Below are 24,215 nucleotides of genomic sequence, written 5' to 3'. Positions count from 1 at the left end.
CGACAGAGGATAAGATGGTTGGATGGCATCATCAACTTGATGGACATGGGTTTGGGTGGACTCCGGGAGTTGATGATGGACAGGGAGGCCTGGCGTGCTGCAATTTGTGGGGTCGCAAAGAGTTGGACACGACTGAGTGACTGAACTGATTAAAAGTGAAAGTGAAGTCGCTCAGTTGTGTCCAACTCTTTGCGACCCCATGGACTGTAGCCTACCAGGCTCCTCCCTCCATGGGATTCTCCAGGCAAGAGTACTGGAGTGGGTTGCCATTTCCTTCTCCAGGGGATCTTCCCAACCCAGGGATTGAACCCGGGTCTCCTGCATTCCAGGCAGGCGCTTTAACCTCTGAGCCACCAGGGAAGCCCAAGGACTGAACTGATTAGGTATCTATTTCTGCTCAGGTGACCAAATGCCCATGTTCAGGAGAGATGGATTTTCTGGGATTTTTATGTTCACTGTTAAGATAGGACAGTCCTGGGGGAACTGGGATACTGAACATTGTTGTTTATTCACTGGACTGGAAGCTTCTTGAGAGTTTGTTTTGTTCCCTGTTGTATCCTATGGTCTACAAGAGTGCCTAGTGCATTGAGATTAGATGAACAGTTTGCCTTCAAGGTTCTATATTCCTCAAGGGACTTGTTGGTTTCCAAGACTGAAATGCTTTAAATGAAAAATTCAAACTAGAAGAAAGATTCAAGTTTTGATAAATTTGGGGGATAAAAATCAGTTAACAGAAACTCTGAAGCAGTGATTTTTCAGCCTTGCTTTTGCAACACCCTGTGGTGTGTTCAACTGCCTCAAAAGGTATTGTGAAATTCTTTCCCCTCAAAGTAACAGTGATAATTCACTTTAATTAAAATAAAATTGCATAAAGGAGGAAGGGTGGATCATATGTTTAAATGAGAAGAATGTGTTGCAATTATTGTGTATTAGAAACCACTGATATCTGACTTCCTAATTTAAAGAAGGTGACGATCTTATGTTTGGGACAAGCATCTTCAGGGTAGGGAACCTAATGCTACTGCAGGTAGTACCTACTGGTTGTGTAATTCCTTCACTAACTCTGTTCTGCTCGCGTGGAATGTGACTGTATAAAGAGTATTGTACTAAACATCTTGTCATGTCTCCTCCCCTGCTCTTCTCTGTGCTCGAAGACATGTTTTGAATGTATCCATGCAAAATAGTTCATATCTGGTGTACATAAAAAGTATTTGAAATACATGTGAAGAAAGCACTAAGCTAAGATGGACTGCATGGCCTATTGAAAAATGCCATCCAGGTGTGTGGTGCTCCTGCTCCTGGACACGTCCATTGCCATGGCCACTAATGTATTATAAAATAGGATGCTCTGCATTTTTTAAATATCTATTTAATGTTTCATTGGAGGGCTATAAAAGAGTCATCTTTCACCCTGAAGCTGGACATAATCCTCAAGACAAGTAAGTGAACAGAATTGCAGCCTTGGGTGATATGAACAGGGATAGAGGTGTATGCACAGGGTGCTATGGGACATTTAGGGGAGAAGTTTATCGGATCCATGGATAGTTAAGTGTCGGTGACTTAAAAACATATTATTTGGTTGTTTATGCTCTCTTTTTCTAGAAGGTTCATCGTTCCCTTCTAGAAGGTTCATCATATCATAGGCAGATACGCATTGATGGATCACCTTAATCTGGACAGGGACTCTGCTGGGTTGAGGCTGATTTATGGCTCTCGTCAGGATGTGTCTACCTCTGGTTTGCTGTTGCTCTTGAGGTAGAGCTCTTCAGGATTTTTAACTGAGAATCTGGCGTGGTCAACATTCCTAGACCCTTCAAAGTGCTTGGGCCAATAAAATATTTTAAAATATACTGACATGTTATTTGGGCTTCCCTGATAACTTAGTTGTTAAAGAATCCACCTGCCATGTAGGAGACCCCTGTTTGATTTCTGGGTTGGGAAGATCCTCTGGAGAAGGGATAAGCTACCCACTCCAGTATTCTTGGGCTTCCCTTGTGGTTCAGCTGGTAAAGAATCTGTCTGCAATGCGGGAGACCTGGGTTTGATCCCTGGGTTGGGAAGATCCCTTGGAGAAGGGAAAGGCTACCCATTATCCAATTATTCCAATACCCACATGGCATGGATCTTTTCTTAAATTTATTTAAATTGGAGGATAATTGCTTTAACATGTTGTGTTGGTTTCTCTGATATATCAACATGTATCAGTCATAAGTATACCTATGTCCCCTCCCTCTTGAACTTGCTTCCCACCCCTCTAGGTTGTCACACAGCACCAGGTTGAGCTCCCTGTGTCCTACAGCAAATTCCCACTGGCTATCTATTTTACATACGATAATATATGTTTCAATGCTACTCTCTCAGTTCATCCTTCCCTCTCCTTCCCTCACAGTGTCCACAAGTTTGTTCTCTATGTCTGTGTCTCTATTGCTGCCCTACAAATAGGTCTATCAGTACCATTTTTCTAGATTCCATATATATGTGTTAATATACTATACTTACTTTTCTCTTTATAACTTACTTCACTCTGGAAACAGGCTCTAGGTTCATCCACTTCACTAGAACTGACTCAGATTTGTTCCTTTTTTTGACTGAATAATATTCCATTGTCTATGTGTACCACAACTTCTTTATCCATTCATCTGTTGATGGACATCTAGGTTGCTTCAACATACTGGCTATTGTAAATGCTCACAGCATGGATCTTGTCCTGACAGGTGTCATATTCTAAATTTTGTTTTGTAAGACTGCTGATAACTCTGCTCTGCTTTTCAGAAGTGGTTGCTTAATTTTTAACTTCTTGCCCTGGGCTGTCCAGAACTTATCAGATGTTTTGAGGAGAACTGGCTGCATGCTTGATGTCTCTCAGGACTCTGTTCTGATGATTTTTTAGAGTTCAGCAGCAGCTTTGTGCTGTGCAAAGCTTGGTTTATCAGTTTGCCTCCTTTGCCCCGAATTTGTAAATGTCCCAGAGATACCTTTCCCTAATGCTTTCTCCTCTGAATTCTCAGCCCCTCCAGTTCTCATTGCTTCAGCAGATGTTGAATACCTTCAGATATCTGGCTTTCTGGTTGTTTTGCTGAGAATGTCGGTTTATACAAAGCCATTCCATCCTATCTGGAAGCAAAAACAGTTGTCCTACATATCATTTTGTCCTTTACTTTAGAAGCAAAACTAAAAATCTTTCAATTCAGTTCAGGTCAGTCGCTCAGTCATGTCTGACTCTTTGAGACCCCATGAATCGCAGCACGCCAGGCCTCCCTGTTCATCACCAACTCCCGGAGTCTACCCAAACCCATGTTCATCGAGTTGGTGATGCCATCCAGCCATCTCATCCTCTGTCATCCCCTTCTCCTCCTGCCCCCAATCCTTCCCAGCATCAGGGTCTTTTCCAGTGAGTCAGCTCTTTGCATCAGGTGGCCAAAGTATTGGAGTTTCAGCTTCAACATCAGTCCTTCCAATGAACACCCAGGACTGATCTCCTTTAGGATGGAATGGTTGGATCATCTTGCAGTCCAAGGGACTCTCAAGAGTCTTCTCCAACACCATGGTTCAAAAGCATCAGTTCTTCAGTGCTCAGCTTTCTTCATTGTCCAACTCTCACATCTATACATGACTACTGGAAAAACCATAAATCTTTAGTGGACTGTAAATACCACTTACTTTCTTGGTAAGAATACAGAATTAAAAAATTATTATTCATAATAAAAATACTTAATAAAAATTTCAGTAACATTAATAAAAATTAATAAAATGTTAAAAATAATGTACTTTTTTGTTTCTTCTAAAAACCTAGATTTTAAGTTCCAATAGATTTTCCTAAGGTGGAAAGAAGGAAGGGTAAACATTAAATAGAAATGGCATCTCTGGTTCTCTTGGGTTGTTCAGCTTGGATTCAAAGGATACATCAATGTATGGTTTCAAGTGAACATGAGAAAATTACCAGAAATTTCAGTGTGAACTTGGTTTATATGCTGATGAGTTAAAAACTCTATATTTACACCATGATCTATTTTTACTTACCAGCCATGGAAGCATTTTATGAGGTAGGAAGATAACATTGTTCTTTGTAAAATGTACCTCCTAAGGGGAGAGAGTAGAAAGGTCCCCAGTCTAAAAATGACAGTTTATATAAGTTCATCTATTTTTTTCAAAGGTGTTGCTACTATAACAATTGTGGATTAAGGAGAGGAGTATTAATACACACACATATGCATACACACACAATTCTGAAGGCATGTGTTATAAACAAGGCTTTAAAAGCACAGTTGTAGAAAAACAGAACATCTTGAAAGTACAAACAAGGTACATTTAAAATGTTCACTCTCATAAGACAAATGAAAAAAAGGCAAACCAAGTTATTTTTTGAAATCCAATGGCAAATATAACATTTAGCAGATGTTGCCAGTTTTGATTTACTCAATTGAATTTGTAAAAATGCTTTTAGGAAAATGAGGTACTGAATTGAATATGAAGCATTTCTGTTCAAAAATTGCTTACTCAGAGGATTATTTAATGATCGGTTTTGAAGATTATTCATTGTCTTTGGTTGGTTGGTCATCTCTCTTCATCATCCTCTCTTTTTTTAATTCATTCTTTTATATATAATTTTATTTATTGTTTTTGGCCATGCTGGATCTTCGCTGCTGAATGGGCTTTTCTCTAGTTGCGTTGAGCAGGAGCTATTCTCTAGTTGCGGTGCATGGCCTTCTCATTGCAGTGGCTTCTCTTCTTGTGGAGCACAGGCTCCAGGGCACATGATCTTCAGTAGTTGCGGCACACGGGCTCAGTAATTGTGGTTCCCGGGCTCTAGAGCACAGGTTCAATAGTTGTGCCACATGGGCTTACTTGCCCCGTGGTATGTGAAGTCTTCCCAGATCAGCGATCAAACCCGTGTTTCTTGCATTGGCAAGTGGATCCTTTACCACTGAGCCACCAGGGAAGCTCCATCATCCTCTCCATATCACTTTTCTTTCTCTCCAGCACTCTCCTCAAAGAGTTGGATTTTTAAATTAAAATAATGTATTTTTTTAATCATTAATGACAGATTGTATAGAATACAGATAAGTACCAAGAAAACATATCCTTAGTCACACAGTTAAGAGATGAGTATTAAAATGTTAATTATTTTAGTGTTTTTACTCCCAGTATTTTTCTCTGTCTCTGTCACATGCATACATGTCCTTTCCACTTTTCAGCAGTTATTTTTTTACCTTACATATTATTGAAAGCATTTTTCCTTTGATGTTATGATTTCATCTGAAACATCTTTTAAAATTGACTTCTGTTCTTCTGCCCTGGAGAGGTTAGTGCCTTCCCAGGAAAATAAATATGAAAGTCACTCTCTGAAAAACTAATGTATGCATATTAATTTCATAACTATTCCCAGAAGTGCACCCCCCACAACAGGTAGCTAAAAAAGAAAAGCATCAAAAATCTGTGGAATTCTTAAGACCACAGGGGTATGTTTTCTTGATACTGGCAAGATATTTTATAGCATGGCTCTCAACTGGGATTTGTCTAGCATTTTTCTTATGGTTAGACCATACTTACGGTCTTTTGGTAGGAAGACCTCAGAGCTAAAGTGCTGTTTTCATCACATCAGGTTTAGGGTACATACTATGAATATGACTTATCACTATTGATATTGACCTTGATCACTTGACTTGAGAGAGTGTTTGTCAGGTTGCTTTACTGTAAAGTTACTCTTTTCTCATCCTTTCTGTACCGTCCTTCTTAGAAAAGAGTTACTGTGTGTAAGCCACACTTAAAGATTAAGGGGTATGATCTACCTCTTCAAGGGCAGAATACCTGCATAAGTTATTTGTAATTCTTCTGCATGGGAGATTTGTGTGTTCTCCCATGTCACTTATTTATATCATTATGGGCTGATAGGTATTTGTTTTATACTTTGGGTTACAATCCACTGCTGCTGCTGCTGCTAAGTCACTTCAGTCCGACTCTGTGCGACCCCATAGACGGCAGTCCATCAGGCTCCCCTATCCCTGGGATTCTCCAGGCAAGTATACTGGAGTGGGTTGTCATTCCCTTCTCCAATGCATGAAAGTAAAAAGTGAAAGTGAAGTCACTCAGTCGTGTCCGACTCTTAGTGACCCCATGGACTGCAGCCTACCAGGCTCCTCCAATCCACTACTGTATTATTTATTTTGTTGCTAAAATTGCTCCAGCTTTGGCCATTGAAAGCTATTCAGTTGGCTCCTATCTTCCTTTGACATGCCTCCATTATTATAGATTTGTTTGTTGGAGCACTTTCTTTCTTTATAGGACTACAAGATACTCAGTCCCAGCTTATCTAGTTCCTGCTCTAGCCTTAGAATCAACCATTTCCCCAAGAAGCCCTAGTTCTTTTATTTTATTGGAGAAAGGTATTGGAAACCAAGATCTGAACGCTAAGTGTGCTTGTTGCTACTGGGGTGTCCCCTTTTGGGTCCTCTCAGCATATAGATCAAGGAAATATATATATATAGAAATATATGTATATATTAGCCATTTGTATCTATATTAAGTGAAACAGGATTATTACTGATGTTTTCAACTCTAATTCACTACCACATGGATCATTCTAGTCTCTGAAAAGTGTTATTTCAAGATACCATTTGTGTGTGTCCTGATCTCTGCTTTATTGAAATACTATTTCCAGCTGCTTATTTGTCAGTTAATTCCTTCTACAAGCATGTATTGAGTCTGTAGTATATTTAAGCCTTTGTATTAAGTATTAGGAATATAAAGATGGATGATTTAGTCCCAGTTTCTTCAGTATATATTTATCCAGTACCTCTCTTGTCAGCACCTGTGCTCCATGCTCACAGTTCAGTAGCGGAAGAAATCTGGCTGTAGATAATTATGATATAAGGTAGAAAGATAATAACAAAATTCAGATGAAGAAATGCTTCAAGAAGGGAAATCATATGATGAATTGTATCAATTAGATTCTGGTAGCATTCAAGTGACAGAAAATGTAACCTAACTGGCTTAAGTAAAAAGAGGATTTATTGGCTCAAATAACAGAGAAGACCGGGGTGGAGCTAGCTGGGGGCATGGCTGCTTTTAGGGTCAAATACTTAGTAGCATCAGGGCTTTGTTCTACCTCCCCCTCTTCTGGCATTGTTCTCAGGTTCTTCATAGCATCTCCTAATACCTCTAGGTCAACATCACAATACCAGAGTAAGAGAAAATCTGACATCATGAACAAAAGTCTTAGAATTGAGACTTGTTAGTCTTGATTAGCCTCACTTGGGTCATCATATCCATGAACATTGTTGCTCTGGGGGCTAGAATGTGCTGGTCAGCTTAGCTTTGTACATGTGCTCCATTCCTTTCACAGGTGCTGGTTTTATGATTATTAATTGAGCTATATACATTTTTGTTTTGTGACCTTGTCTATGTATGTATTTTATAATAAAATATTAAAAAATTGAATTCATCACTCAAAAATTAGCATAATTACTCAGATTCAGAAAATTCAGTTAGAAGAAAAACACTTCTAGATTCATGATGTCAAAATTACAGATAACTAGGCAGTAAGAGAAATCTAAGAATAGCTAGAGAAAACGAAAGTGTGACTATTAGACTGTTAGCTGACTTCTTATGGCAATATGGATGATAAAAGACAGTTAAACAATATCTTTAATGCAGTTAAACAAAACCACAGTCATTTAAAATTTGTTGCTAGTAAATATATCCTTCAAGAATTTAAGTGAAATAATTACATTTTTAGGTAACAAAAACAGAGAGTTCATCATCAGCAAATCTTTACTAATTCTTCAGGGAGAAGAAAGGTTTCACTTCGAAGATTAGAGATTTATTAGGAAGATTAGGATATATTCCTTCGGAAAGGAATGAAGAATAATAAAATATGATGAAGGGAGATAGCAGTAAAGAAAGTATAAAATTACACATCATCCAGAAGGTATTTCAGCTGCAGTTGTCTTTTATATTTTGGTGGATGTTAGGATTTATGTTCCCAATAGACTTCATATGTGCGTGCTAAGTTACTTCAGTCGTGTCCGACTCTTTGCGACCCTATGGACTGTGGCCCACCAGGCTCCTCTGCCCAAGAAATTCTCCAGGCAAGAATACTGGAGTGGGTTGCCATTTCCTTCTCCACACTTCACGCAGGCAAATATTAAAATTAAATGAGTTTTTCTTAGTATTTACTAATTTGGGAATGAGGATGTGGATGTATGTAGGGTGAGAAAAAAAATGGCATTAAAGCTTGCCTTTACAATTGGTTGGCTTAATATTGCCATCCTTCTTGCTAACTCTTCTGTTCTTATGTTGCTGCTTTGTGTAATACTGTGATTCTTTCATGGGGACACTGGAAATATACCAAACCTCCTATCTCCTAAAGATACTACCTTAGTCTAGGTTAGAGCCGGGGTACCAGTGGTTTTCGAAAGCTCATTCTCGTGTACAACCAGAGCTGAAAACTAAGGTTACTGAAAACGAATATAATTGAAACAGATCTGAATTCTGGTTTCAGCTCTGTTGATTACTATGTGGACTGTGCTGACCAGGGTACTTAACATCTATGTGTTTATTTATTAATAAAACTACTAATATTAGTACCTATCTCACAAGGCTGTTGTGAAGAATAAAGTAACATTTGAATGGAAAAATGGAAATAAAAATAGAGGTGGAGAAACCAAAATGACCAAGGGCAACGTATAATCTTAACTATAGAAGGTTTAGCAGATGTTTGTATTTTCAGAGAAGCCCTCTGGTTTCCCTTTATAACTCAAAGCAGTTTATTCTGATCTTTGAGTTTGCATTTTAACTCACATCAAAGTGAGGTTTTGTACTTATTTAATGTCTTTAGGTTTGGGATTATTTTACTATACTTGGGTTATCTGTGGGGATAAGAACATTAGAAAGGGAAACAGTATTATAAATTTGAAACTAATTCTAATGTATGCTTTCTCCAACATTTTTAAAAAGAAAGAAAAAAAAAAACTTTAGCCATTTAAAAACGTTTTTCGGATAAATTATCTGTATCCGGCTGAGAATTTTATGCCAAACTGCAGCCCCCACATAAGCTTGGAGGAGCCAAGATATTTAAACCTGCAAAGTAAAGTGCCAGCACAACCTTTACACTGGTCTGATGTAATCATTTAACCATAGAATGGTTTGTAGCCTCGAATTGACAGTGACTCAGTAGACCTTGTATACATTTAAAAATGTTTTTAAGTTGTTGGGATTATGAAAATACCATAGAAGCACAATATTATCATAAGTAAAACACTTAACATATTTAATGAAGCTTCTTGAATATGTTTCAAGAACATTTGTGAAGAAGCCAGATTGAAATGTAGCAAGTCTGGATTATAATAGATTTTTAAAAGAAGGTCAGCTCATTACTTATAGTATCTAAAATATAGCATACCAGAAGTGATCAGTCACATTTTTAAATCAAAGGAGTTCTTTAGAAGATTTGAAAAAATTAATTGGTAAGAATAGTGATTAGTATAACCATTGTATATAATTTATATGTTTAAAGGTACATTTTAAAAGGATTTATTTCTTTTATTACTTTGGAGATGTTTGCAAGGTTAACACGAACTTTTAGCACAGCCAGGTTCTATGAGAATTATTTTAAAAATGTAAAAATTTGTCCCAGTGAAGTTTGATTTAATGTAAAAACTAGTATATTATTTTTGTGTTATTATATGAAAAGTGTATGTTAACCATTTGTTTTACTTTCAACCTTTACCTAGGTAATACTGCTCCTAAAACCAAATTAACTAAATCCACCCATGTTAGATTTAAAGAATTTTAGGGTCAGAAAAATATGAAAAACTGTTTTGAACATTTGAGTTTGTATGTTTGTCTTGATATATGAATAGAACTGACTAGAAATAATTTTGGTATTAGGTATAGATTTATGTTATAAATGTTTCTTTTGAAGTTCATAGTGACTATATCATAGGCACCCTTAATTATATTCTTACTGAATCAGAAAATCTGTAAATAGTAATTTTCAGGCTTTTAGGACTAAAAATAAACAATTGAAATATATCCATTAACCTAATAACTTTAACTTCCTGAAGAGAGCAAAGGATACTTTTCTTAATTTTTGTTGGTACTTTTTTGTACCTTTGTATTTATGACTATTAAAATTATGATCTAAAATTTCATGTTGTTTTGCAACATGTCCTGTGAGAATTCATTTCTAAGACAGTAGTGCAGTGTAAAATGTTAATAACATTTAAGGTAAAGGATGAATGAAGATTTTGAAAACTGAGAAACTCTTTTAACTGGATTAAAAAATTAAGATTACTGATATAGTTTCTTTAACTTTTAGTATGAATTTTTAACTAGCGATTTTTAGAAATCAAAGCAAAACAAAATTCTAACTATAGAGTTGCTTTATTTTAAAAAGTGCTTCATTTTAAAAAATTTTATTGTGGAAAATTCCAAGTATATACAAAAGTAGAAAGTATTATATAGTAAATCCTCATGAGTCCCACCCAGCCTCAATAATTGTCAGCCCATCATCAGTCTTGTTTTATCTGTACTCTCATCCACTTACTCCCTAGCATATTATATTGAAGCAAATTCTGTACATTTTATCATTTCATCTGTGAATATTTTCATATGTTACTAAAATAATAAGGAATCTTTTAAAACACATAACCAAAATATCATTATCTTGTCTAAAAAAAAAAAATAACAGTAATTCTCTAGCACCATGGAATAACCAGTGTTCAAATTTCAAATTGTCTGAATCAAAATCTATGCATTGTAATTGTTACGTCTTTTAAATATCTTCTAACTTGTCAGTTTTCTCCATGTTCACCCCGCCCCCATTTGCAGTTTATGATGGAAGAAGCAGATCTATTTGTCTTATAAAATTACCACAGACTAGATTCTGTTGATTATATTCCCGTGGCACAGTTTAACATGTTCCTCTGCATTTCCTATGAATTGGTAGGTGGAAGTATGTCCCAGATTTTGTGCACCTTCAACCACCTGGTACATAGTCACAAACCAAAAATAACCCCACCCTCCCAGAGAAAGAGGTTCTGAATTTTATGATAGGGACTACATGCTGTATTTTATATATGAGCTATAGAAGCATCTTTAGTTTTCATTTAGATAATTGTGTATAATGTATGACTGGAGATTAAAATTTACAATGACACTGGATATAGCAAAATGAGACAAACGTTTGTATAGTAGATAGAAAAGAACTATCAAAAGCAACAGAAGGATTATTAAGGTAAAGTATCCTGGATGAGTTCATTTTAAGGACAGCCTATTCACTTAAAAACCTCTAAGGATATCATTGTTTTTTAAAAACATACTGGCAGTATAATACGCTCTCATAAAAATGACCTTGGTTCATCAGGAAAGGTGAATTATATTTAATATGGCTTATTTTAAAGAATAACCACAACTAGAGAGTCAACAGTTTGGTATTTAAAGGACTGAAGAATTACCATGGCTATAAAATATGGTGTTGTGGTTAATCTGCAATTCCTGTTAATAATATATGTAAATATGTACATTTCAAAGATAGGAGTCATATATAAAAATTATAAAAATTCTGCTTTATCAAGAATAACTGGGAAATATGTGTACTGGTTAATCAGATATTCAATATCATAAAAATTTGCTGTGGACGTTATATATAGATCACCAATTCTTTTAAAATACTTGATTTTTGATAAAATTACTCTTTACCCTTAAAGTAAAAGATAATTTGATCTTTTTTTGATGATTCAGAAGCTTTTAAGGGACTGTTTATAGCATCAGAATTATTATTCAGCTTGATTGTCATATTGTAGCTGCATCGTAGAGTTGATTAATGCAGATTTCCAAAGTAATGTTAATTACCAGAGCATTATCACTGGATTCAGAAAGCCCAAATGGGCTTTGCGTCTGTGGTGTTCGCCGAGAGTCACGTAGAGAGACTTACAGGAACCAGTGTGCATGCATTTGTGTGTGTGGCTGCGTGTATAGATGTTGACACATGTGCACATGTGTACATATTACTGTTAGATTTATAATCTATATTGTTAAACACATAACACATATATACCGACTTGTGACATGTGTAGCCATTACTAGTGCTGAGGAAATTGCAAATTGAAGGAATTTGATCGAAATTTACCAAGAGGAAATTGGCTCCAAGGCATAATGATTTTGGCTGGAGGAGAGAGTGATCCTGGCACGGTATGCTCTCTGTTTCCTTGTGAGGGCTCCAAGATGATAAGAATTAGCTACATAGAGGCAGATGCTTGGTAGTTTTCTGGAAGCACAATTATAAGGTTTATGAAAAACAGGAAGATCAACATCTCATGCAGGTTTTTTTGAACGGAGAACTGATTTAATGTGCTATTTTGTACCCCTTAGACCTTGACTGTTGAACCATGATAATTTGATTTTTAAAATAATTTTTTTTTCTTATTTTAAGTGTGCTAGCTTTTGGAGAGAAATTGTGTCTTAAAAATGCTTTTAAGATAATATTTTTCAGATTGTTCAAACTTTTAATGATTGATGACTGTAATTAGTCATATTGCAATATTGTATTTTCAGAATTGCTGTCCCATTTCCTTTTGTCTACTTCTTCTCATAACCACAGATTAACTTGGCTCCCAAGAGCCAGTATCTCTATTGACACTGGAAAATTTTCAGATCCTTTAACTTAGTTTATAATGAATTGAATAGTAGTGGTCATTTGACAAATAATTTTGAGTGCCCACATTGAATAGCCCATGATGTCTAGCATGCCTCTTGCACACAGATGAGTAAGATACTGTCCCTGTTCTTGGGTAGTTTATAGTCTTATAGAAGAAGGTAATACGAAAGAACTGTAGCACCCATTCTTCATGAACAGTAGTGGGTACACTGAATAGGAGAACTTTCTTTTCATCTTCAGTTTTCAGTGTCTGAGAAACTAGCCATTTGTTTTGCATTTTGCTTACGTGACGCCAATAAACACCTTATGTATCTACTGTAAGTGAAGGGACCAAGGAAGGAACTAAAAATTAATCTTAGTAAATTCCCTAAAATCTGAATTTAGGTGTTGCAAACTCAGATGCCTAGAGGAGCCAGCCAGGCAATACAAATGAGTGAAAAAGGTCAGTATATAGCAGTTGTAATTGGTGGTGGTTGTGTCCTGCTGAAATGTGTATGCTTTGTCTGAAGATTTTCAAATAGAAATTTTGTGTAAGTCAAAGAAAGTGTGTCTGCAGGCTGAAGCTGCCAATTTGCAGTCCCTCTGTAATTCCTTTCCATGAAATGTTCCTTTGGTATCTCTGATTTTCTTGAAGAGATCTCCAGTCTTTCCCATTCTGTTGTTTTCCTCTATTTCTTTGCATTGATCGCTGAAGAAGGCTTTCTTATCTCTTCTTGCTATTCTTTGGAACTCTGCATTCAGATGTTTATATCTTTCCTTTTCTCCTTTGCTTTTCGCTTCTCTTCTTTTCACAGCTATTTGTAAGGCCTCCCCAGACAGCCATTTTGCTTTTTTGCATTTCTTTTCCATGGGAATGGTCTTGATCCCTGTCTCCTGTACAGTGTCACGAACCTCATTCCATAGTTCATCAGGCAGTCTATCTATCAGATCTAGGCCCTTAAATCTATTTCTCGCTTCCACTGTATAATCATAAGGGATTTGATTTAGGTCATACCTGAATGGTCTAGTGGTTTTCCCTAATTTCTTCAATTTAAGTCTGAATTTGGCAATAAGGAGTTCATGGTCTGAGCCACAGTCAGCTCCTGGTCTTGTTTTGCTGACTGTATAGAGCTTCTCCATCTTTGGCTGCAAAGAATATAATCAGTCTGATTTCGGTGTTGACCATCCGGTGATGTCCATGTATAGAGTCTTTTGTGTTGTTGGAAGAGGGTGTTTGTTATGACCAGTGCATTTTCTTGGCAAAACTCTATTAGTCTTTGCCCTGCTTCATTCCGTATTCCAAGGCCAAATTTGCCTGTTACTCCAGGCGTTTCTTGACTTCCTACTTTTGCATTCCAGTTCCCTATAATGAAAAGATACCAAAGGAACATTTCATGCAAAGATGGGCTTGATAAAGGACAGAAATGGTATGGACCTAACAGAAGCAGAAGATATTAAGAAGCAATGGCAAGAATACACAGAAGAACTGTACAAAAAAGATCTTCATGACCCAGATAATCATGATGGTGTGATCACTGACCTAGAGCCAGACATCCTGGAATGTGAAGTCAAGTGGGCCTTAGTTAGCATCACTATGAACAAAGCTAGTGGAGGTGATAGAATTCCAGTTGAGCTATTCCAAATCCTGAAAGATGATGCTGTGAAAGTGCTGCACTCAATATGCCAGCAAATTTGGACAACTCAGCAGTGGCCACAGGACTGGAAAAGGTCAGTTTTCATTCCAGTCCCAAAGAAAGGCAATGCCAAAGAATGCTCAAACTACCGCACAATTGCACTCATCTCACACACTAGTAAAGTAATGCTCAAAATTCTCCAAGCCAGGCTTCAGCAATATGTGAACCATGAACTTCCTGATGTTCAAGCTGGTTTTAGAAAAGGCAGAAGAACCAGAGATCAAATTGCCAACATCTGTTGGATCATGGAAAAAGCAAGAGAGTTCCAGAAAAACATCTATTTCTGCTTTATTGACTATGCCAAAGCCTTTGACTGTGTGGATCACCATAAACTGTGGAAAATTCTGAAAGAGATGGGAATACCAGACTACCTGATCTGCCTCTTGAGAAACCTGTATGCAGGTCAGGAAGCAACAGTTAGAACTGGACATGGAACAACACGATGGTTCCAAATAGGAAAAGGAGTACGTCAAGGCTGTATATTGTCACCCTGTTTATTTAACTTATATGCAGAGTACATCATTAGAAACACTGGACTGGAAGAAGCACAAGCTGGAATCAAGATTGCCCGGAGAAATATCAATAACCTCAGATATGCAGTTGACACCACCCTTATGGCAGAAAGTGAAGAGGAACTAAAAAGCCTCTTGATGAAAGTGAAAGGAGAGTGAAAAAGTTGGCTTAAAGCTCAACATTCAGAAAATGAAGATCATGGCATCCTGTCCCATCACTTCATGGGAAATAGATGGGGAAACAGTGGAAACAGTGTCAGACTATTTTTCTGGGCTCCAAAATCACTGCAGATGGTGACTGCAGCCATGAAATTAAAAGACGCTTACTCCTTGGAAGGAAAGTTATGACCAACCTAGATAGCATATTCAAAAGCAGAGACATTACTTTGCCAACAAAGGTTCATCTAGTCAAGGCTATGGTTTTTCCTGTGGTCATGTATGGATGTGAGAGTTGGACTGTGAAGAAGGCTGAGTGCCGAAGAATTGATGCTTTTGAACTGTGGTGTTGGAGAAGACTCTTGAGAGTCCCTTGGACTGCAAGGAGATCCAACCAGTCCATTCTGAAGGAGATCAGCCCTGGGATTTCTTTGGAAGGAATGATGCTAAAGCTGAAACTCCAGTACTTTGGCCACCTCATGCGAAGAGTTGACTCATTGGAAAAGACTCTGATTATGGGAGGGATTGGGGGCAAGAGGAGAAGGGGACGACAGAGGATGAGATGGCTGGATGGCATCACTGACTCGATGGACGTGAGTCTGAGTGAACTCCAGGAGTTGGTGATGGACAGGGAGGCCTGGCGTGCTGTGATTCATGGGGTTGCAAAGAGTCGGACACAACTGAACGACTGATCTGATGTGTAATTCCTTAATATGAATGAAACCATCATAAAAACATTTGAGAGAAAAGAAGTGGTTTAAAATTAAACACAAATAGGGACTTTCTTGGTAGTCCAGAGGTCAAGACTCCTCACTTCCTCTACAGGGGATAAGGGTTTGATCCCTAGTCAGGGAACTAAGATCCCACTTGCCACGGTGTAGCCAAAAAAAAAAAAAAAAAAAATTAAACACAAATAAATACTTCCAATTTAAGAATGATCGCACCATTTAGTAAGCTATTTGGTGCTTTTTTCTGGGGCATAGATGATGGTAAAGAATGCACCTGCAATGTGGGAGACCTGGGTTTGATCCCTGGATTGGCAAGATCCCCTGGAGGAGGGCATGGCAACATACTCCAGTATTCTTACCTGGAGGATCCCATGGACAGAGGAGTCGGGCGGGCTACAGTCCATGGAGTTGCAAAGAGTCAGACACGATTAAGCACAGCACACAGATGGCATTAAATTAGGGATGATGGGTTCTCAGGAGGAGCCTGGAAGATAGAAATCTAGGCAGATGAGGGGGATCGAGTTTGTAGGAATTCACAAGAGTGATGTTGGTTCTCCATCGTTGAAGATTTTCTTTTCTTGGTATAGACAGCCCTGGATTTCAAATGTTAGTTATTGTTAAAAATAGGTCACAGGCCTGAAGACACATTCTGTTATTCCTGGGAAATGTTCAGGGCAACTCGAATGGAAAGCTCTAGTGGATGGAGCCTTTAGCCATCATTTAAACAGTGGATCTTATGTGAAGGATCAATGAATTTATATGAAATTATTTGGGTCTTTGAGCACAATAAGAAAATTTGTCAGAAAGATGATCTAACTTCCTGAGTTTCTGCCTTGCTATCAGGATACGTGAACATGACTCCAAAAATTACAAAACAGATTCTCTAGGGCCACGAAGTGGGTGTCCCTCCAGGCTTACTGAATCAGTGTCTAAGTGTGTTATTGTTGTTCAGTTACTAGGTCATGTCTGACTCTTTGTGACCCCATGGGCTGCAGCATGCCAGGCTCCTCTGTCCTCCACTATTTCCTACAGTTTGCTCAAATTTATGTCTGTTGAGTTGTTGATGTTACTTAACCATCTCCTCCTCTGCTGCCCAGAGTGCAGGATCTGTTGAGTCTGTCTTTTTAATAGATACTTTTACAGTTATTCTGGTGATAGACAGGAGGGGAACTAGAGCTGTAGGTAGAAAAGGTTTCATATATTGCTGAGAATACCAGGTTTCTTTGGTCAATGAAGATTGTATACCGACAGACCTTTATTAAAGAATTTTTTTTTAAAGTGGTATTTATTGGTAGAAAGAACCCCATTGTATCTGATAAAGTGTGTTGATGGTAATAGATATTGGTGGCCTAGGTTATAAGGGCATTGTTAAGATTCTTGAGGTACGTCGTTGGCAGGGTATGTATTTGTAATTATTTACGCTGAGACCCAGGGAAGATTGGGTGGTACAATTTGAAATAGATACTTCTCTTTAGTTGACTGTGAGGAGCACCACAGTTTTGAAAGAAGTGGTTAGAAGAATGGCCTTGGGGACTGGAGAGGGATGTTGAGTTTAAGGAAGTAAAAATTGATGAACCTGAGCAATAATCACTGTGTATGCTGAGTTGACAAATGGCTTGGGGCCGTCGCTGTGGCTGCTATTGTGGGGCCTATTTTTAATCTCTCTGGAGAGAATCTGTACAAAAGATGTAAAGGCTTATTAGTCAAAGCTGCACACTTCAGGCTTGGCATGGAACCAGCATTCATAAGACACCTAGTACAGTGCGTCCATGCTGATTGTTTCACTCAAGTGGAAGAAAGGTAAAAATACCTCCTGTTTACAGGACCACGAAGTCAGTAAAGGCCTCTCCGAGCTCGTGTTAACAAAGTGCTCCCAAGACACATGTTACTAATCAAAATGTTCTTATCTGGTTTGAAACAGTTGTTCACTTTTCTTCCTTGCAACCTTCAACAGCACTATTGAGTTTTTCAGAAATCTCACTTTATTACTGAATCAAACACTTTACTGGTATTTGAAAAGCTCTGGGATGGGGAACATCTCCAATACCTATTTCAGATTCATTTTAACTTAACGTGTATTGAATGAGCTGTAATATATAGCAGTAGAGTCTTCCATCTTTCCTTCCTTCCTTTTAATTTACTTTTTCCTTAAGGGAAATTATTTTAATCATTGTTGGGTTTGTGGAAATAGATTAGTCCTCTGTGTAGATTTTCCTGCAGTAATGTAAGACGCTTTCTTTTTTCCTCTGGCAGAAAACATAAGGACCCATGTCAAATGTATACTTCAGATTAAAGGGCTCTCAAATAATGATCAGAGTTTATGAATGTTTCCCTCTTTTCTTTGTCTTAGGGAGGTGAAATAGTGACATGGTGTATCAGTACTCTTTTATTTCTTCTCTCCCTCTCCTTTTCCTCCTCCTTCCTCATTTTCTTCCAACAGAAAATCTGATTGAAATTAGCTTAAACAATAAAGGGAGAGTTCATTGACTTACAGAACTTAAAAGACCAGAGGTGGGCTTCAGATAAGGCTTGGTCCAGTGGCTACAATAGTGTCATTTAAGGACCTAGTTTCTATTCCTTTTCTTCTGTGCTCTGCCTTCCACTGTGTTGACTTTATTCTTACTCTTCATATTCACCCAGCAGCTCAAGTCTCTTCCTTAGTGAATATAAAATTGTTACTCAAGTTCAAACTTTGTATTCTCCTATCATGGGAAGAAAGAATACTTTTATTTCTCAGAAGTCCCAGCTGATGTCTTCATTTTCCTCATTGCACTTGATTGGATGTGTGCACATAGCTGAATTTCCTCGGTGCACAGGAAATGTTGATGGGGTTAAGCAGTCAGGACCATGGAGCTTGAAGTAGAAGGTCTTACTCAAAACTCATGCCTGAGAGTGGGGAGGGGTGGTTTCCCAAGAAAATTTGGGTTTGTCTTACCAGAAGAAGGGAAATGGATGTTGGAAATCAAACAATAGATGTCTACTAAATGTGGGTTTAGGCCAAGGACGTTATATGGACCTGGGGTGAGGTGGAGTTTTTAGGGGGAAGGATAAAGACATTGAAAGCTTTACTATCTTGTGTGTTACATTTTTTGGGTATCTTTTCTTTTAGTTGATGGTCTACTTTACATTGCTTTTTCTTCCTTGCTCTTTTAGCAGTTGCCTGTGGCTGGTGTAACAGGAAGAGCTTGAAGAAGAGCTTTCTTTTCAGTTGGCGTTTCCCTTAATTATTTATATGCACACTGTGTTACTAGGACTTTGGTTGCTTCAAGACCGCTGGCCAGAAAGGCCCAAGACTGGGATTTTGGCTAAGAGGACAAAGGTCTGTCAAATACTGCCAGTCTGGAATTAAGTCCAGGGAGGTCGCTATGGTGAGGAGAAGCAGTTGTGTAGTATAAATCACTGTAGCCCAGGGGCCAAGTCTAGCTAGGGAAATCATTAATAGGGCAGGGGTCAGAAACCAGGCGTCGGAGCTTGCAGGTGTTTGTCTGGTTAAAAATAACAACTTGGTTGAAGCTGTTTGTTCTCTTGTTTTGTTCCATATGGCTCATTCCTATAGGTCTCTTTGTGATTATCATAGTTGGAAAGAAATGAGAATCTACCCTGAGGTCTGGTCCTGACTTAAGTGGAGAAGAGATTATTGTCTTGACAGGGGAGACTGGGTAGGATTCCTGTGGTGTTGTGACTCACCTATGGCTATAAAACACTCAGCGCCAACAAAGGCTACTAAGCTTGAATCATCTTCTTCCATTATTTAAATAATTTGCTCCAAGTTTAAAATCTCTGTGCAGAAATTGGGATTCATCTTTTAAGTTTAAAAGACTCCTGAAGACATTTTTCTAATGAAAAGTGAAATCCTAACAAAGTGTTTGCTTTAACTAAATGATTGCAGTTAATTTCTTGTAAAGAAACACAGAAGCACACTTTAACTTAAAATAAGCTCACACTGTTGTTTCTTGTAGTACAGCCAGGAAAACCAGAAACAAGCTGTTTCCTTCAAAATCACATCCCTGGATGATATTCGAGCAACCTGGACAATTTAAATGCATTCCCAGGAAAAACAATTTAAGTCAAGTTGGAAATCATATTTGCTAATTTCCTTTCTGTCATGGCAGTGTTGCCTTTTATTCTCAGAATCCCAGTAGGCTTGATTGAGAAGGTGCATGGCATCTGCGGCTCAGGTGAATAGCAACATTCACTTCAGAGCCACAGCCAATCTGGGGTTATGAAAGGTTTTTTTTTTTTAAATTGGGGTTTTGGTGAACTGGATACATGTACAGCCTAAAGGAATTTAAATTGCTTTGAAACACTTTGCTGGCCGGACAGAAGGATTTCTAAATGTTTAGGGATCACTAGTCAAATTCACTTTCATGCATTGGAGAAGGAAATGGCAACCCACTCCAGTGTTCTTGCCTGGAGAATCCCAGGGACGGGGGAGCCTGGTGGGCTGCCGTCTATGGGGTCGCACAGAGTTGGACACGACTGGAGCGACTTAGCAGCAGCAGCAGTCAAATTTTAGTCTACACTGACATTTTGTTCAAATATTGAACTTAATAATATTATTTATTTATGCTTTTTAAAATTTATTTGAGAAGCATTTTGGCCCCAATAGATTTGATTTTGTATTTTAAAGATAGCACCTTAAAGTTGTGTGTGTAGAGACAATATCTTAGGGAAGAAGTAAGAGTGGATTTGGTCATTATTAAATCCAGCAGTTAGTGATTTTAGTGTTTCCAGTCTTAGTTTATATTCATTTTGGAAAAGATGCTGGTCCTGTGCTCTAAATGGTTGTACTGTTAAGAGAAGAAAGGCTCATAAAGGCTCTGCGGAGCCTCTTTGTTTTCAACTTTGTTCCACTTGGAGCAGGGTTTCCAAGATAGAAAAGAATCTGCTCTTTACTTTCTTCCTCTTGATAGACAAGAAACGCTGGGTCAACAGATGTGGTTTGAGATTTCTTTCTTCCCCTAGTCTCTTCCACCCTAGGCTGCTCCCATCTCTCCAACCCAGCTCCAAAGAAACAGAACTTAGAAATGTGCCGGGTGATCCTAGAGACCTATTTGAAGTAGCAGTTTAGCGTGTCCTGGGGTTGCATGCTGGTCACTTTCTTTTTGGAGGAGCTGAAAAGTCATTTGTAAGCAACTTCTCATGGGCAAGAAGCGATATTACAGTGTGTTTTTTTTTTTTTTTTTTTTTTGAGTTTTCTAAATGGAGCTAAAACTCTGTTTTTGAGATATATTGTGCTGTGCTTAGTCACTCAGTCATGTCTTACTCTGCAACCCCATGAACAATAGCCTGCCAGGCCCCTCTGTCCATGGGGATTCTCCAGGGAAGAATACTGGAGTGGGTTGCCTTGCCCTCCTTCAGGGGATCTTCCCAACCCAGGGATCAAACTCAGGTCTCCCACATTGCAGATGGATTCTTTACCGTCTGAGCCACGAGGGAAGTGTGTATTTTTGAGATACTTTTGTATATTTTAGATTAAAAGCATGCTGGCCTGTGGAAGAAAGCAAACATGTATGTCAGTTCCAATGAGTCTGCTGAACATAAAACAGGGATGGTAGAGAAATTCTGGTGTGATGCACCAGTAGGTGGTAGATATTTGAAGATTCCCCAGAACTCCTCTGTTATTTGGAAGTTTTGCTTACCTAGCAATTGTTGGTGAGGCTGCCCACTGAATGGCATTTAAAAAAAATTCAGATTTAGGATTTATTTTTCCTTTTCTCATTTGTGAACCTGCAAATGAGTGATCATGCGGAAAAGTGATTTTTCAGAAACCAAGCTATTTGTATATTTTGCCCAACACATTACCTTTGTCCTTCTCAAAGATGTTTATCTGTCATGTTCTATATTGGCATAGGGTTAGTATCACATTACCATTAGTATCCAGAAGATTTAAGCCAGAAAATGGACTGCTCTCCTTTTTCTTTTTTTTCCTGCAAGGCAATAAATCAGACCTTTTAGAAAAGCCTAGGTCACAGAAAATCCAGGGAAGTTAGTTGTTGATTGAGAGGGAGGTCAGAACCTTGGAGAGCTCTAGAGAGAGAGCGGGGACAGAATGCAGTGGAAGCTGCCATGGCTGGCCCCAAGCAGACTAGGTTTTTTTGAGAAGATTGTGGTTCCACTTTGTTTATTGTTAAGATATGTATGATTTAAGGAGATAAATCCCTTTTACTCCCAAGCCATGAGTGTGCACGCACGCACTCTCTCTCTGTATATATATAGATATATATAAAATATATAATTTCATGACTTGGGGCTACAGCGTTATAAACCAGAGAAATGCTTTTCTTCAGCACATCTGGAAGATCCTCCAGGCATTGTATGATTTCAGATTCCTCCTGGGAGGACCTCTGGTATCATGATGAAGATGGTCACAAATAGGAAGGATAAAAGAAGCATAAGATTTCAGCGAAGTGTTTACTACTTACTAGACTAGATCCACTTCCCAAAAAATAAAATTTTTTTCCAAATGACATGTTAGGTAAAACTTCAACACAACCCAAACTCAAACCAAACCAAAACAACCAACCAAACAAAAACCAAAAGCAGAATGACAGAGGTGTTCTGGTTAAAGCAGGTTAAGAGGCTGGGATGCCTCTACTAGGACTACTCCTGGCTCCAGCAGTAGCCACTGAACACAGGCTGCAAATTGCCACATTTGAGCAGAGTACTTCAGTTTACTTCTCAGACATAGTTCTTAAGCAAGTGTGAGAATTTAACTTAATTGTACTTCTAGGAATATTTTTTACTAGCCTGTATTAATCCCAGAAATGGCCGTATGTTGGTCGTTGTCTTAGCTTTTCATTTGGATGTCACAGATTTGCATCTCTTTCTAATTAGCTTCTGTGCTTCCAAGAACCCACTGAGTTTTCAAGACTGTAATTAACAGCAACTTCAAAGAACATGGCAACATTCTCAAATCTCAGATTCAATAGGCTCTGCTTATAAGAACGAAGAGAATTATTAGACTATTTGAAAATAAAGCCATTGAGGATTATAAAACTACCCTAATTAATTTTTTGCCATACCAATATTTATTTCTGTGAGTACTCTTATAAATTATAGAGGTCTCAGTGTGGCTCCATCTGGGGAATAAGAATAGTCTTTCTGGAGAGTAGAGGGATCTGATAACATAGGTTGTGAGGAAGACTTACCTTTGTTCTTTATTCTCTTATGCTATCAGAAAAAATGCTATTTCTCCTACCATGTGTATATTACTGTTTCAATGAAACATTAGTTTATGAAAAAGAAATCAATAAAATCACATTTATTTGCTTATTAGTAAGGTTATATACTTTTCACACATTGTTTTTTAACTTTTTATCAAGATATAATTGACATACAACATTTAGTTTTAGGTGTACAACATGTTGATTTATGTATATATTACGAAATGAATACCACAATAAATTTAACTTTCATCACCATACAGTTATAGATTTCTTTTTCTTGTGATGAGAACCTTTAATATTTACTCTCTTAGCAGTTTTCAAATATATAGTACAGTATTATATGTTGTGTACAGTACTAGATAGTTGTATGTAATTTTGTAATGTTTCAGATAATTTTAAAGAAGTGTTTCTAATTCATATCTATACTTTATCCTCTTATTAAATAACAGTTTTTATTATAAGCATTTTTTAAAAGAAATTTTTTCCCCCATATAAGATTTTTTTTTCCCCTTCCTTATTAGTCAATGATGGTTCCAGGGCTCAATTACTAATTTGCTTATTTCTCTTCTTCATCTCCCCAGTGCTGTGAATCTAGTACATTGTTTCCCGACTCTTTTCATATATTTGTGTCATTGTGAGTGAATTTGCTTTAGTATGACTGAGAAGCCTTGTTTTGAATAAGTGAGATGTGATTTGGGGGTGAAGTGAGTTAGGCATTTGTAAGAGTTATAATCTGCTCTGTTCTCACGTAAGGAAGCTCACATAAGAAGCTGAGGATTGGTTGTGCTTTTTCAAGTCTGCAGGGCCATCGATTTGGGAGTATAACACGTGTGGTAGAGTGTATTGATGAGAGAGACGTGGGAAGGTTGAGGGTCACACAAACAGGAGCATCCCTCAAATCAGGCAGTCTGTACAGTGAGCCAGAGTGGGGAATCCAGAATTACTGCTAGATGGGAGACAGGTTGTGACTACAAAGAGGCAGATGCCAATTCTTTGGTTAGAAGCTGATACTTTAGTGAATATCATGTCACTGAGGGTTGGCAAGTTTACATTCTACACTCTCAGTTGTCTATGCTTGAGTATCATCAGAGTTGTTCAACCTCTTTAATTAACCAGCATTTAAAAAGCACTGGCATGATATCTTCCCTGAACTGCTTCATATGTGTTTGGTGAGAATGAATAAAGTTTCATGATAGTAGTTCATTTTTTCACTTTTGTCTGTTTTCTCTTATACTTTTATCACTTTCTCCTAATGCATTTTTACTCCTTCCTATGTTGATATATTACATGTCCCATGCCTACTCTTCTTGACCATCCTC

The 24,215-nt window shown here is 37.9% G+C and overlaps 1 protein-coding gene and 1 non-coding gene across 12 annotated transcripts in view; one reads left to right on the top strand and one right to left on the bottom strand.

Moving 5' to 3' along the window:
- The window catches only part of BABAM2 (BRISC and BRCA1 A complex member 2), a 470,493-nt gene that overhangs the window by 139,286 nt on the left and 306,992 nt on the right, over positions 1 to 24,215 (top strand). The window lies entirely within an intron of this gene.
- TRNAS-GGA (transfer RNA serine (anticodon GGA)) lies at positions 289 to 360 on the bottom strand. The gene has a single exon. It is a non-coding gene; the product is annotated as a tRNA-Ser (tRNA).

The sequence above is a fragment of the Bubalus kerabau genome, chromosome 11, assembly GCF_029407905.1.
Source record: "Bubalus kerabau isolate K-KA32 ecotype Philippines breed swamp buffalo chromosome 11, PCC_UOA_SB_1v2, whole genome shotgun sequence".
In the NCBI taxonomy this organism is placed as follows: domain Eukaryota; kingdom Metazoa; phylum Chordata; class Mammalia; order Artiodactyla; family Bovidae; genus Bubalus; species Bubalus kerabau.
The sequence above is the reverse complement of the archived record's forward strand: the minus strand, read 5'-3'. Positions and strand labels throughout refer to the sequence as shown.